We start from the raw sequence: 12,704 nt of genomic DNA, 5'->3' as shown, positions 1-12,704 counted from the left end.
ACCATGCTGATGACTTTCAATCCTGCTTGAGTTCAATACAAAGTTTAGGCACAAGGGGGAGATCTTTAGCATAATAAAGTGGCTGGATTTTTCTTCTGCACTATTTAGTACAGAGATTTCAGCAGGAAAAACTGGCAGAGTATAATTTTCATTGTTGACTACACACATTCCTGTGGTTTCAACTTTAAAATCATTACACTGGAGCTAGGATTCTGGTGTGGTAAAACAGGTCAAAGAGGAAAAAATTGTGTCCTCATCCCTTTGTTGGCTGTAATTTTCTGTATATGTATAATACGACAATATTACAGTGGTTTATCATAGAAGTATATCAAAATACATATATATGAAAATAAAATTCGGAAAAAGTGGAAGAAAGAAATAGAATTTTGTTAACAATGTAGAAAAGTCACACTAGGAAAGACTTTGTAAGAAAATATAATTGCTTTCCATTCACTTAACCTTTGCTTGAAGGAAAGAAGCAATACTATATTTGTTTCCTTATTTTGCAAATTTTAATTCAGCAGTTTAATTTTTACCATGATCGAAAGAATTTAAAGGAACTAATATTCCAGTTCTGTCTTACATTTAAGAAGATTGGGCTTAGTATGTCTCCAACACAGCAGTTCTTCTGCTGGTGTCAAAGGCATTCAGCAGATAGAATCCAGGTGGTCTGTGAATTTGGGTGGGAAATGTCATCTTTATTTTCATTAATATCTAAATGAAATTTAGTATTTCCTTCAATTTTGAATATGGGCCATAAACCTCAGCATATTAGCAGTATCTGTACCTTTGTCATCTGTGGAAATCAGATATTTTCATAATATGTTACAGTTATTTTTAGCTATCTTGAAATACTGTTTCATAATGTCAAAAATCTAGACACTTTGTTTGGAGGAGTTCATGGGACAGAAGCAGGTTAAGAACACCTGCTCTTAATTTTCTCCTTTACCTTCAATTTTCCTTCTTTTGACAAAATTGGTGAAAGGCACGTTGGGTTTGTTTATTTAGTGGCAAAGAGGAGACACATTATAACTGTATTTTCACTTTCCACCTCAAACTTCACTTATTACCAGTCCTATGTTGTCCAGCTAGGTACCTTCCAAGGGTCTTTAAAACAAATAAAGGATTTCACATGTGCACATGGATTGAATCATCCTTAACCTTATCATTAGGAGGTTTTCTTTTTTAAAAAATAAAAAGATTAAAAGGTACTTGGAATGTTTTTCCTATTTAGAACTCTTCTCTTAAAATATTTTCAAGATCCTAAAAGTCAGAAATCAGAAAGAGCTGTTAAAAATATAAAGCAAGAAATAAAATAAAATTCAACAAAAATTTCTTTCACATATATTTTCAATTTTGACGATAATAATTGATGATCAGTGACTACCGAGATAGATGCGTTATAATCATAATAGGTACCACTTATGGAGCACTATGTTTCATGCACAGTGTTAGGTGCTTTACTCATAATGTGGCGTGATGTCCTCATAAAAATTCTGGGAGCATTTTTTTTTTATTCCATCAAGCCTAAAAGAGCACCGAGTCTCAGTGATTTCAACAAACACAAGGCCACTCAACTAGTCAATGACAGAGCCAAAATTTAAACTCTGTCTGCTGGATTCCAAATCTTCAGTTATGGCTTTTATTTGAAGTTACTATGTCGTTAGCATAATTTGTAATCATGTAATTAAATTCTTTTTAAAAATGAGTAAATATCAGCAGAAATTTGAGCCATCAAATTATGTGGATAACCCATATTATGAGTTAATAATATGTTGATGTCTCAGTGGAAGAAAAAAACCCCAGCGAGATGTTAATTTTTTGTTTTAAAACAATGATTTAGAACAGAGGTGGGTGGGAATAGATTGTTTTTCTGTATCACTGCATTTTGTATTGTTGGGCACATATGAATTTATGGAATTTTACAGTAGGCTGAACACATGAGAAAGGAAGTCTTCTCTAAAAACGTTAGTATATTGGGCTGAACATCAGCATATCCAGTAACAAAAAGGATGCCTCTTGTATTTCAGGCCACCAAACAACTGAAACCCAGTGGGTAGTTATTTTGAAGGAAAATTATTCCTGAGAACAGATGGAAGTGATTCGATGAGAATGAACTGGCTCATTCTTCCAACCCAAGGGATGATATAAAAATTGTTTTGCTATCTTGGTGAAACTCAAAAATCTGTTTATGTGAATGACTCCAATTCTTGCCTGATCTTTGATAGCATTACTGATAAGTCGTTTAAATGAGGCACAGTATTGTATTAATTTGTAAAAGTGCACCTTAATTCTATATTCCTATTTCCTTTCTCACCAGTTCCTGAATGGAATGTGATTTGAACTGCTGAAACCCCAATAACGGTGATCTTAGAGAAGACCCATCGGCTCCCGTCCATTATGGAGGTGGGTTCTTGTTCAGAGTTAGTAACTTGGGCAAGGAATCTGAATTCCAGTCCTAGCTCTGTTGCTAATTCTGTGATTTTTAGCTAGGTGCTCAATTATTCTGCTACTTAATGTCCTTAATACACAAGTAGTAAGCTCGTTTTTAGCTCTACCTATGATTTTGTGATCCAGTTGTCTATGTTTTTTTGCCACGCACCAAGACAGGGCAATTCTGTTTACTCTTCTTGCACGAAAGTTGGCATTTTCCCTTCGTGGAAAATTCTGCTTCTTCATATTTTGTTTATGTCATTTTTTTTCTTCATGGAAAACTCTGCTTTTTCTTTCCACTGATCTCTGTTTAAGCCATTGAGAGATTGGCTAATTTCTTTTGTGATTCCTGTCTATAAAATGATGACTCCCATCTCCACACAGGGCAGGTACCTTCTAAACATGACAAAGTGCTTTGGCAAGCTTAACCGTTTTTGGAAATTTTAAAATGTTTCTGTAAGACAAATCATGAGGATATAATTAAATATGTTGGTCAGTAAGAACTGAAGGATCCAAGTTTTCAGTTAAAAGAACTGATTGGAAATATTCCACATGGTAGACTGCAGACACATTAGACAGAAATTCTTCATGAGATGGAGAAATATTATATTGAGGTGCTTGACTTAGCAACAGGACTCCGAGGGTAGGAACTGAAGTGGACACTCTCGAAAGACTACAAAAGTCATTTGTCCTTTTTCCTGGCACAGCCACCATCCTTCCCCATATTGGTACCACTCTTTTTTCCAATGATTGCTTTTTAAAAAGAGGCTTTTGGAAGGAAATATCCCTCTTCTCCCTCCAGAGGTTTTCATGTCTGGATGTGATGCTATATTTCTCCATTTTACATGAGATAACACTCTTAGAGAATAAGAATAAGAGAGTAAGAAACTTACCAGTGGTAGCAAGTAGCAGAAGCTGTGTTTGTACAAGGTCAAAAGGGCCCAAACCCATAGTTTTTGCCACCATCTACATTGCCTCCTATAATAATACTCCATCACATATTTTGCAAAGCACTTTATACTTTACGGAAGAATTCGCATACTATGTCATGTCATCACAAGAGCACTGTGAGATAGGTTGTTATTATCTTAACTTGATCTGTGGGGCAATGGAGGTTCGACAAGGTCCACATAGCTACTAAGTGGCTGAATTGGGCTAATAAGGGCAGAGCTTCCAAGTCCTCTGCCCTCTCTATGGTCCCATAAATTCTTGAGGACAAACATCTCTCAGAGATCAGAAATATCACTCTGAAAAGTTAGGCTTTGTCCTGTTGGCCACCGGTTCTCAACAGGTGCTTCTTTGAGCTCTTGAAGGTTCTGTGAAGGTACTTTGGAGGTTTGGGGTGGTGTGTAAGGTGGGGGTCACAGGGAAGCACTTTAGTGGGACTCTAGTACCCAATTCCTTGTCAACTAGGTGAACCAGGACAGACTCCAAAGTGGCTTGTTCTGCATACTGGCCTCCTGAAAAAGACTCCAGCAGAGCAAAGATTCATTGGCTTTAAAAGGAGGAAGGCTTGGAAATCACTGCTGTTGGCAACAGGGAGCCATTGAAAGTTTCTGAGGGAGGAAGTGGTAAAAGTCGTGTTTTAGAAAGATCGATCTAGTAGTTTTGTTTGTAAAAGACTTCCAATGTGGAGAGTCTAGTAGAGAGAGAGACTTTTAGAAAACAGGCTGGATGTGGTTCCATAGTGTAGTAGTTACCACGTCTGCTTTACACACAGAAGGTCCTGGGTTCGTGTCCCAGTGGAGCCATGGTCTATGGTCTACGGCCATGCCACCCTGAACAAGCCTGATGTCTGATCTTGGAAGCTAAGCAGGGTCGGGCCTGGTTAGTAATACTTGGATGGGAGACCACCTAGGAAGACCAGGTGCTGTAGGCATAAATAATAATAATAAATAAAATAGAAAGCAGGGGTTAAAATAGGAGTGGTCACAGGAGAGGTCATTGGAGAAGGATGGGGTGGGCAGAAGAGTCAGCATAGGTATGAGGAACAATAGAAACTCAATTTTTCTGGATTTTAGGGGCCATAGGAACTGATTTTTTTTTTTTACCTGTTTATTTTTAATTTTAATTTTTAAATTATAATAAACGAGTTTTTTCTTTGGGGATACAGTTCTACAAATTTCAACGTGTGTATAGATTTGTGTAACCACCATCATAATTAAAACACTTCTGTCACCCCCCGCTTCTCCCCGCCGCCAAAATGTTTTTGTGCTATTCATTTATAGCCACCTCTACCCGTACTCATAACTCCTGGCACCACAGATCTGTTCTTTTTCCTTATAGTTTTGTTCTTTTGAGAATGTCATAGAAATGTAATCATATAATACAAACTTTTGAGACTGGTTTCTTTCACTTAGCATAGATTCATCCTTGTTGCTATGTGTATCTGTATTTCAAGAGACTCTGAGGCAGGAAGTAAGGCTGTAAAAAGGAGCTATGTTGGGGCCTGAATGTTTTTGACCTGGAAAGAGTAATAAACAGGTTCTGAAAATTCTCTGTAGAATTCATTAACTTATTCATTTATACAGTTATTTACTGAGCAACAAATATATACTTACTAGGTACTGTTTTTGGTGCTGTGAATATAGTAATGAACAAAATAAAAATCCCATCCTGCAGGAGCTTACAGTCCAGTGAGAGGAAACAAACTAGTCTATGAATGACTTCATGCCAGGCAGTGATGTATTCTGGGTAGGAGGGCAGAGGGAGGAAAGGCTATTTCAGACCAAGTGGTCAGAGAAAGCCACTTGAGCAAGTCAGATTTAATTGCAGACCTGAATGAAATATTGAGGGAGCCACATAGCCCTCTGGGAAGGGAGCGGTCCAGGCATAGGGAAACACACTATAAAGGGCCCTCGGGTTGGTGTGTGCCGGCCATGTTTGAGGAAAAACAAGGGGGTGTAGACAGAACACTGGGGAGAGTGGAGATGAGGCTGGGTCATGTAGGGTCTTGGGAGCCATAGAAAGGATTTTGAGTTTTTATTCAGTGTATCATGGGCAGCCATTGGAGGGTTTCAAGGTAGTGTGACCTCTCAGATTTATATTTCACAGAGGTCACTTGTGTTGCTGGATTGAGAATGACTCTTCAGAGAATGTACACAGAATGAATTGGGAGAGTAGGGAGAAACTGAGGCAAAGGGGTCATGTCGTAGGGTCTTGAATAGACTGATGGTAGAGAAAAAAATGGAAGAAAGATAAATGTAAAAAATATTTTAAAGGAAAATGAAATTTATTACCAAGAGTTATATAGGTTGACGATTTAAATAAGGGAAACTAAGAATGTTTGATATGACAGTACCTACATGATTGAATTAATAGTGTAGATTACGGCTTTGAAACAGTATTCCTAAGAGCCCCTGAGATTTTGTTAAGGTGTTTTCCATGGGTGCCAGCAACAATTTGGGGCTGGAGCCACGTTTCCAACCTCCGCTTCAACCAGAGCAATGCCAAGATGATCTGTTTTATGTATTTGCTTCCCTGTAAAATTTCACGGGAGTGACGTGTTACACAGGAAACAAAAAAAGGAGGAGTTTTCTCTGTGGAAAACTGTATACTCAAAAGCTTCTTATTCGATGAATGAAGAGTCTTAGTCTCCCCCACAGACAGAAGCTGTTCTGGCCCCACAGCATGGGGGTGGAGTTGAGGTGCCAGAAGTACAGATCTGACTCAGTAAGAAAAAAATTCCCCTCAAATATTTTATTTTTTACTTTTAAAAATGAAAATGAAAATGAATTCATAATACATATCCTTTTATGAATTTCTAACATTCTCTACCAAAATTCATTAAAATCAAATCTTTTTGTTTTATTTTCTTTGTTTTAAAAATGATACATTGTATAGTTCAAAGTTATGCTAGCTGTTGTAACAGATAAACACCCAAATCTCAGTGGCTTAACAGAATACAATGTACTCTTATGAAGTCCAGTGGGCTGGGATGTGTGTGGGGGAGTGATGGGGTTATCGGCTCCATGCAGACGTTCAGGGACCTGGGCTGATGGAGGCTCTCCCATCTTCAATATGTGGCTTCGGAGGTCATTCTGGAATCAGGATCTAGCCAGAAGATAGGGCAAGAGAAAGCACACGGAAAGTTTTTTTAAGCCAAACTTAAAAGTGAGGTACTTCAATTCTGCCCACATACAAAAGGCTAGAATTCGAGGCCCAGGTTTAGTTAACAGTTCACCAGTCTCTGCTACATATACAGTGCAATATAAAACTTGGAAAACATAAACTTGGGCCCAGATTTTATGTGTTGGCCTTGGTGCAAGTCAAGCTATATTTATGTCTGAGTTTTTTGTGACTATGTGTGAACACTGCAATGTATAAAAAGAGATTCAGAGAGTTTTGTTTACATATATATTACTAATTGACTATCCCCAAAGCATGGTGTGCTAGGAGTTAGGACAATTATTACTTTTCCTTGTTTTACCTTTAGGAGTTTGGGTAACATTCACCTCCTCAGTGAAGCCTTTTCCAGCCTATCCTCGGGTACTTTTATAGCTCCAGCTCTGACTTACCATGTTTGTAATATTGCTGTAAATTTTCTGTGTTTGCATCTAATGGTTTTTCTCTATTTCATATCTTACTCATTAATCTGAAAATCCTTGAGCTTAGACTTAAATACCTTGTACTCTCTCAAACTTACCGTACATTCTGATTGCTGTGCTAAGTTAAGCAGGTATTAAGAAATTGTGGCTGATTTATCCAATGAAATAAAAGCAGTGTACACTCATAAATCAGCGTTTTGTATCAGTGATGAAACCTTCAGGAACTATCTGAAGAGACATCTGCCCCGTGAAGGCCGAGGCATTCATTTCTTTAAAAAAATGATTAGCTGAATGCTTGGCTTCCTGTATCTTGCTTCCTTCTTTCTCTTTTATTCGAGGCAGTTTTATGGATCAAGGAAATTTATGGCTAGTAATGCAAGCTTATAAAGAGGGTATTTTAATTGAGGTCAGATCGGTGAATCAGCAAAAGATAAAATCTCTTTCCAAAAATTAGACTATTTTTGTGATGTCGTTGAGAGCAGTAGATGAGGATGACTTTATAGGTTTGTATAGGATTAGCTAAACCTCAATTGGTAATAAAATCTAGCCTGGTCTGAATCAGGACAATTATTGAAGTGTTTTTGAATACTTTTGCAAAAACCTCAGCAGGAAGTCAGAATCAAGACTGAGAAGCCAAAGTAGTGCATATGAGGAACAGTCTTCGTTCTCAATTTCTATAAACTTTTTATTAACAAGAATCGTTTGTTGCTTTTTGAAAGAAAGTTGGCATAATTTTAAAAGAAACCCAAAGCATGTCTCGATGGGGTCAGGAAAATCCCACACTCCCCCACCCAAAGCCATAAGATTTTCCAAAATAAAGATATTTTAAAGATCCAGACGAAGCTGGGGTGTTGCTTAATTTAGAAACCACATTTGCTTTTGAAATTTTAATGGAATGTTTGGCAAATGATCCTATTTTTTGGTGGAATTTTTAAGATTGGTCCTTCAAGAACTCCAACTTGTGGGAGCAAAAATAACCTGAAGGACAGCATTTTTTCATCTCTGTCTTAGAGTAATCCTGACTTGACATAACTGACAGAGCTGTGCTTCTGGTCCCTCGAATGCTCCCGGACACATCCTATGAATGGACGAGGATTCTGAGAGAAGATTAGTCTACAGGGGAGGACTTCGTGGCCACAGACTTGCAGGCTTTGAGGGGGAATCTTGATCTTTAAAAACTGGAAAGTCTATTTTTTAATTTAGATGAGAAATAAGCTATTGAATGGACAAGACATTAACATTTGAAGTCCGCTGCTTTTCCCCTGAGACTTCACTATGCAATACCCTCGCTTGTGACTACCATGTTCTTTCTTTATATGTGCTAATATATTCAGTTAAGCACACCCCTGGCTTGGTGGGGTGGGGGGGGGTGTGGAGGGTAGGATTGTGTCTCTGTAAGGTGTTTTGCATATCTCCACTTTGGTTTAATCAAAGAAGGCCAATTGATTTCTAAGTTCTTGGAGATGAGGCGCCTCTATTTCTTCTAGTTACTACCAACTGCCTTTTTCTAAAATTCTTGTTTTCCAAAAGTAAGGGAAATGCTTTAAGAATTTGTTCTCATTTGAATAGTCAAAAAATTATTTTTAGGCCTATGATCTTCCAAAGTTCTGAGTAATTTAGAATAAGAGTAAACACTTTATCTAATCTTTTTCCGTAGTGTCTTGTGGGAAAATTTTCTACTCTGTATTTTAAAATAATAAAGTTAATAGCTAACACTTATTCTTTGTTCCAGGTTCTGTACTAGGCACTTTACAGGCACTAACTCATGTAATCCTTGCAATGACCACATGGCTTAAGTACTGCTATTACCTCTGTAGTACCAATGAGACCCAAGGAGGTGGAGAAATTTGCCCAAAGTCATAAGGCCAGGATTTCATCCCTGGCTCCAGAGTCCCACCACAAACTCACCGGGGATAAATTCAAGGACTTTTAGTATTTTTTAAAAAGGACAAGATCTCACACAAGTTTATACTTTACTGGTGCTTTTTATTTTTCTATATGTATGACTAGAACTAGATCTTATTCATAATCTGTGTCAACTCAGGGTGCATCTGCTGATTGTCCGCTTCGTTAAAGCAGAAGAGATGCTTGCGCTTACAGGATGCTCATTGGGTCGTCTGTTATTTTCCGTTCCCCTGAAGGAGGGCTGGCTTTTGTCTGAGAAAAATCTGCCAGCTACATGGATCTAACTTTTCAGTAATACAGCTACTGAAGTGACACAGCAGTGACATTCTTTCAATATTGTAAACCTCTCTTTTAAGGGCTGTATTGCTTTATGACAACCAAAAATATTTTTGTAAGCATTATTGCTTCATTTTTCTTCAAAGAATTTCATCATCTCTTTGATGTTTTCAAGGGTATTATGCACAAAGAATTTTGACCCCTGTATCTTTTTGCCGATATCATTAATTTTATTTAAAAAACCATACCAAATTAATACAGAGCAGATACATTTAAAAGTTATTATTTTTTGAAGTGATATTTTGACTGCTTTTTAGAATGCATGACAAATGCTGCAAGTCTTTGAACTCGTTTTATTCTTCACTTTACTTTTTCATCTCCAAAATACACATAGAATAAAAAAATACTACAAGGCAGAAAATATAACAAGATTCATAGTTTTTTTCATCATTTTGTCATGTGTGACAAATTTCCAAAGTTTTATACCTATAGAGTGTTTCGGAAAATCTATTTTTACTTTGGGTGGATAATTTTGAACAGGAATATATAATTTTAAAAATTCATATTATATGGTCATATATTTGTTTGAAAATACATTTGGCTTATCTCATTTAATTCTCACATGATTAAATATTAGCTATTTAATGGCAATTGTTGTCACAATGAAAATACTTGTAGATTTAAATTGGGAACGCAAAGATACCATTCTGTACACTAAACAAACAGCAGATCATACACACTACAACGTGTTAAATTTAATCAGTGACTGATGCCAGAGGAATACAGTAGTTCTTGTTATTTACAGTAGTTATGTCCTATAAAGTTGCTCCAAACGCTGAATTAGCAAATATGGAAACACTGTTACTAGGGAAAATATAATGTTAGCCTTTCGTCACAGCGTTTTCACTCAGCGATCAATGCACAACCTTGCTTTATGTGTGTTTCTATTTAAAGACATTTTGTTTAATATGTAGTTGATTCATTGACATTGAACTCACAGCCAGTAGCACTATAACTCGGGCCTCACTGAGGTCATCTTACACACTTTTCTCTGTAAGGTGCAGCAAACAGCCTTGTTATGCTGAGGAGCCCTAGACAGCGCCTTAGTACTATGCCTGGGGGCCATTTTAAAGAGCAAAATCACACACAAAAAAACCCACAACAATGCACCAGCAAGAAAAATGGCACTAAATAGACCTCAAACAGGACACTTGTTACTTACCAGAAGGCAGAGCGCCATCTTGTTTGACCTCAGCTGGGAATGTGCCTGTCCATGACAGGTGTTTCATGACTCTGGGCATGTCTGCAAATGACTGAGAAGGTGTCCTGAGCACTGATTTTGGGGTTGCAAATAAATTTCAGTGAGTGGGTGAATTCACAAATATGGAATCCGCAAATAACGAGCATTGACTTTTTTAATTTAATGTTTTATTTTTCAATATTATATTAGTTTCAGGTGGACATTCAATATTATATTAGTTTCAGGTGGACAGCATAGTGGTTAGGCATTTATATAACCTATAAAGTGATCACGCTGATAAGTCTAGCGCCCACCTGACACCACACATAGTTATTATTGACTATGTGCCCTATGCTGTGTTTTATATTACTGTGACTACTTTTATAACTGCCAATTTTTACTTCTTAATCTCTTCCTGTTTTTCACCCAGCCCTCCACCCACCCCCATCTGACAACTGTCAGTTTATTCTCTGTATCTATGAAGAATTAACTGTATTTTTAAAACTTAAAGATATGCTCTGATCAGTGTGTCAGAAAACCAGTTTCTTATGTAAGAAGCCCAAGTTGTTTTAGATATTATTCAATTATCAAACTTATTCCTCCTTCATAGATCAGTGCGGCTGGTCTATATCTAACCTTTTAGAAAAGACACTTTTATAAGTTGAAAAAAAAGTCATAATAGATGTACAAATGGTCCATCTTCAACGTCAACAAAAGTGTGATAAATGTACAAAGACACTCCAAAAAAAGCAAAGTTGTGTCTGTTGTGGATGGTGTCCCTTAAATTGTGGTGAACTCTTGTACAGAGCTCAACCTGGCCAACCACACGTGGCAGCTTGCACTACAGCATAGGCCGCATAGGGTAGACACAGCAGGGAGGGTGGACGGTTCAACTTTTGAGAAATACTGACGAAGAGTAGGGGACTTGGAGGCCAAGAGACATCACTTGAAATGCCTGTGCTGCCATTTATGCGGTGTGCACCTGAGCAAGCCCCCTCTCTGAACTTTAGTTTTCACACCCATAATAAGAGGATAATAATACCCACCTCAGAGGAGTTGATTTGAGGAGAAAAAATAATGACCTATGAAGATTACACCCATAAAAAAAGAGGCATGCGATGTTACGACTCTCTTTTCCAATTAACAGTGGGGTTTCCTTAAAAGTTTTAGAACAGGAGAATAATCTGATCAGATTTGGGGTTTTAGAAAAATAATTCTCGGGTTGGTCTGAAAATAGAAGCAGACTAGTGTAAAAGCCCAGATTTAAAAGAAAAACTCCAAAAACCTATGGTAAGCCAATGCTAGCAAGAATGGAGAAAGGAGAAGTAGACTGAAGAGTTATTTCTGAGACTGAATTGTGTAGCTGAAGGTGCTATTATTATTCTTTCTGGAACCCTTTTCTTTAGCTGGAGTACCCCTTTCCTCAAACAGCCCCTGTGAATGTTGGCTGGAGACTGCCCTCCCGCCAATGACCAGCTGAGATGGGGCTGGGGGCGGAAATGGGGCAGGGGGAGGGGAGCAGATACAAAGAGCCAGCCCCCTGGCCTCAAAGTGGGGAGTTATTTCCAGGCTTGGCCTTACTCTCAAGTAGCCTGTTCTCCCGCTCTACCCTATTTTCTTTATCTCCTTGTCTTCAGTAAACTACTTCTGTAAGAATCCGGACTCTCGGCTCTTCCAGGGGGACTCCGAAAGGAAAAGACTTTAGGAAAAGACTTTTAGCTGCTAGGGGTATGGAGAAGAGAGGAATCAGACAAGCCCTTAGGCACTTTCCACTGTCCTGATTGGTTGACATTTCTTTTAAATGAAGAGACACATAGCAAGGTCGTTCTTCTGGCTTTCTGCCAAAAAGTTCTTTCTTCCTCTGGAATAGAAAAAAATATTAACATCGATTGTCCAGTTAATCCCTCCACGTTTTCTCTAAAATATTAAACTATTTTCAACCTGCAATTTTACAACTGAAAAATTACTTCAGTAAGGCCACAAAGGGTGGTATTATGTACAACAAATCTTTTTGACCAATTGAGGAAATATAGATTAAAACTTGTTGAATTTAAAGTCAAACATCCTATAAGTCTAGAAAATATATATTATCATGGATTTTTTCAGGGACTTATACTTACTCAGCTAAAATATTTTTAAAGTACTCTCAATTTTTGATAAGAATTTTGCTCTTGAAAAGAACAATCTGTATTTACTTTAATGATGAAACTGAAGATCCTTGAGTTGGTTATTTTCCATAAAGCAAGGTCTCTAAGCTTAGCCTATAGTAAAGTTATAAAATGGATCACATTTATTTTAAGTGT

At 37.5% G+C, this 12,704-nt stretch overlaps 1 pseudogene; it reads left to right on the top strand.

Moving 5' to 3' along the window:
- Window positions 1-4,193: 4,193 nt before the first annotated feature.
- On the top strand, window positions 4,194-4,312 carry LOC120593502 (uncharacterized; annotated as a pseudogene).
- Window positions 4,313-12,704: the final 8,392 nt, after the last annotated feature.

This window comes from Pteropus medius, unplaced genomic scaffold (genome assembly GCF_902729225.1).
Source record: "Pteropus medius unplaced genomic scaffold, Ma_sr-lr_union100, whole genome shotgun sequence".
In the NCBI taxonomy this organism is placed as follows: domain Eukaryota; kingdom Metazoa; phylum Chordata; class Mammalia; order Chiroptera; family Pteropodidae; genus Pteropus; species Pteropus medius.
This window is presented reverse-complemented; position numbering and strand designations above follow the sequence as displayed.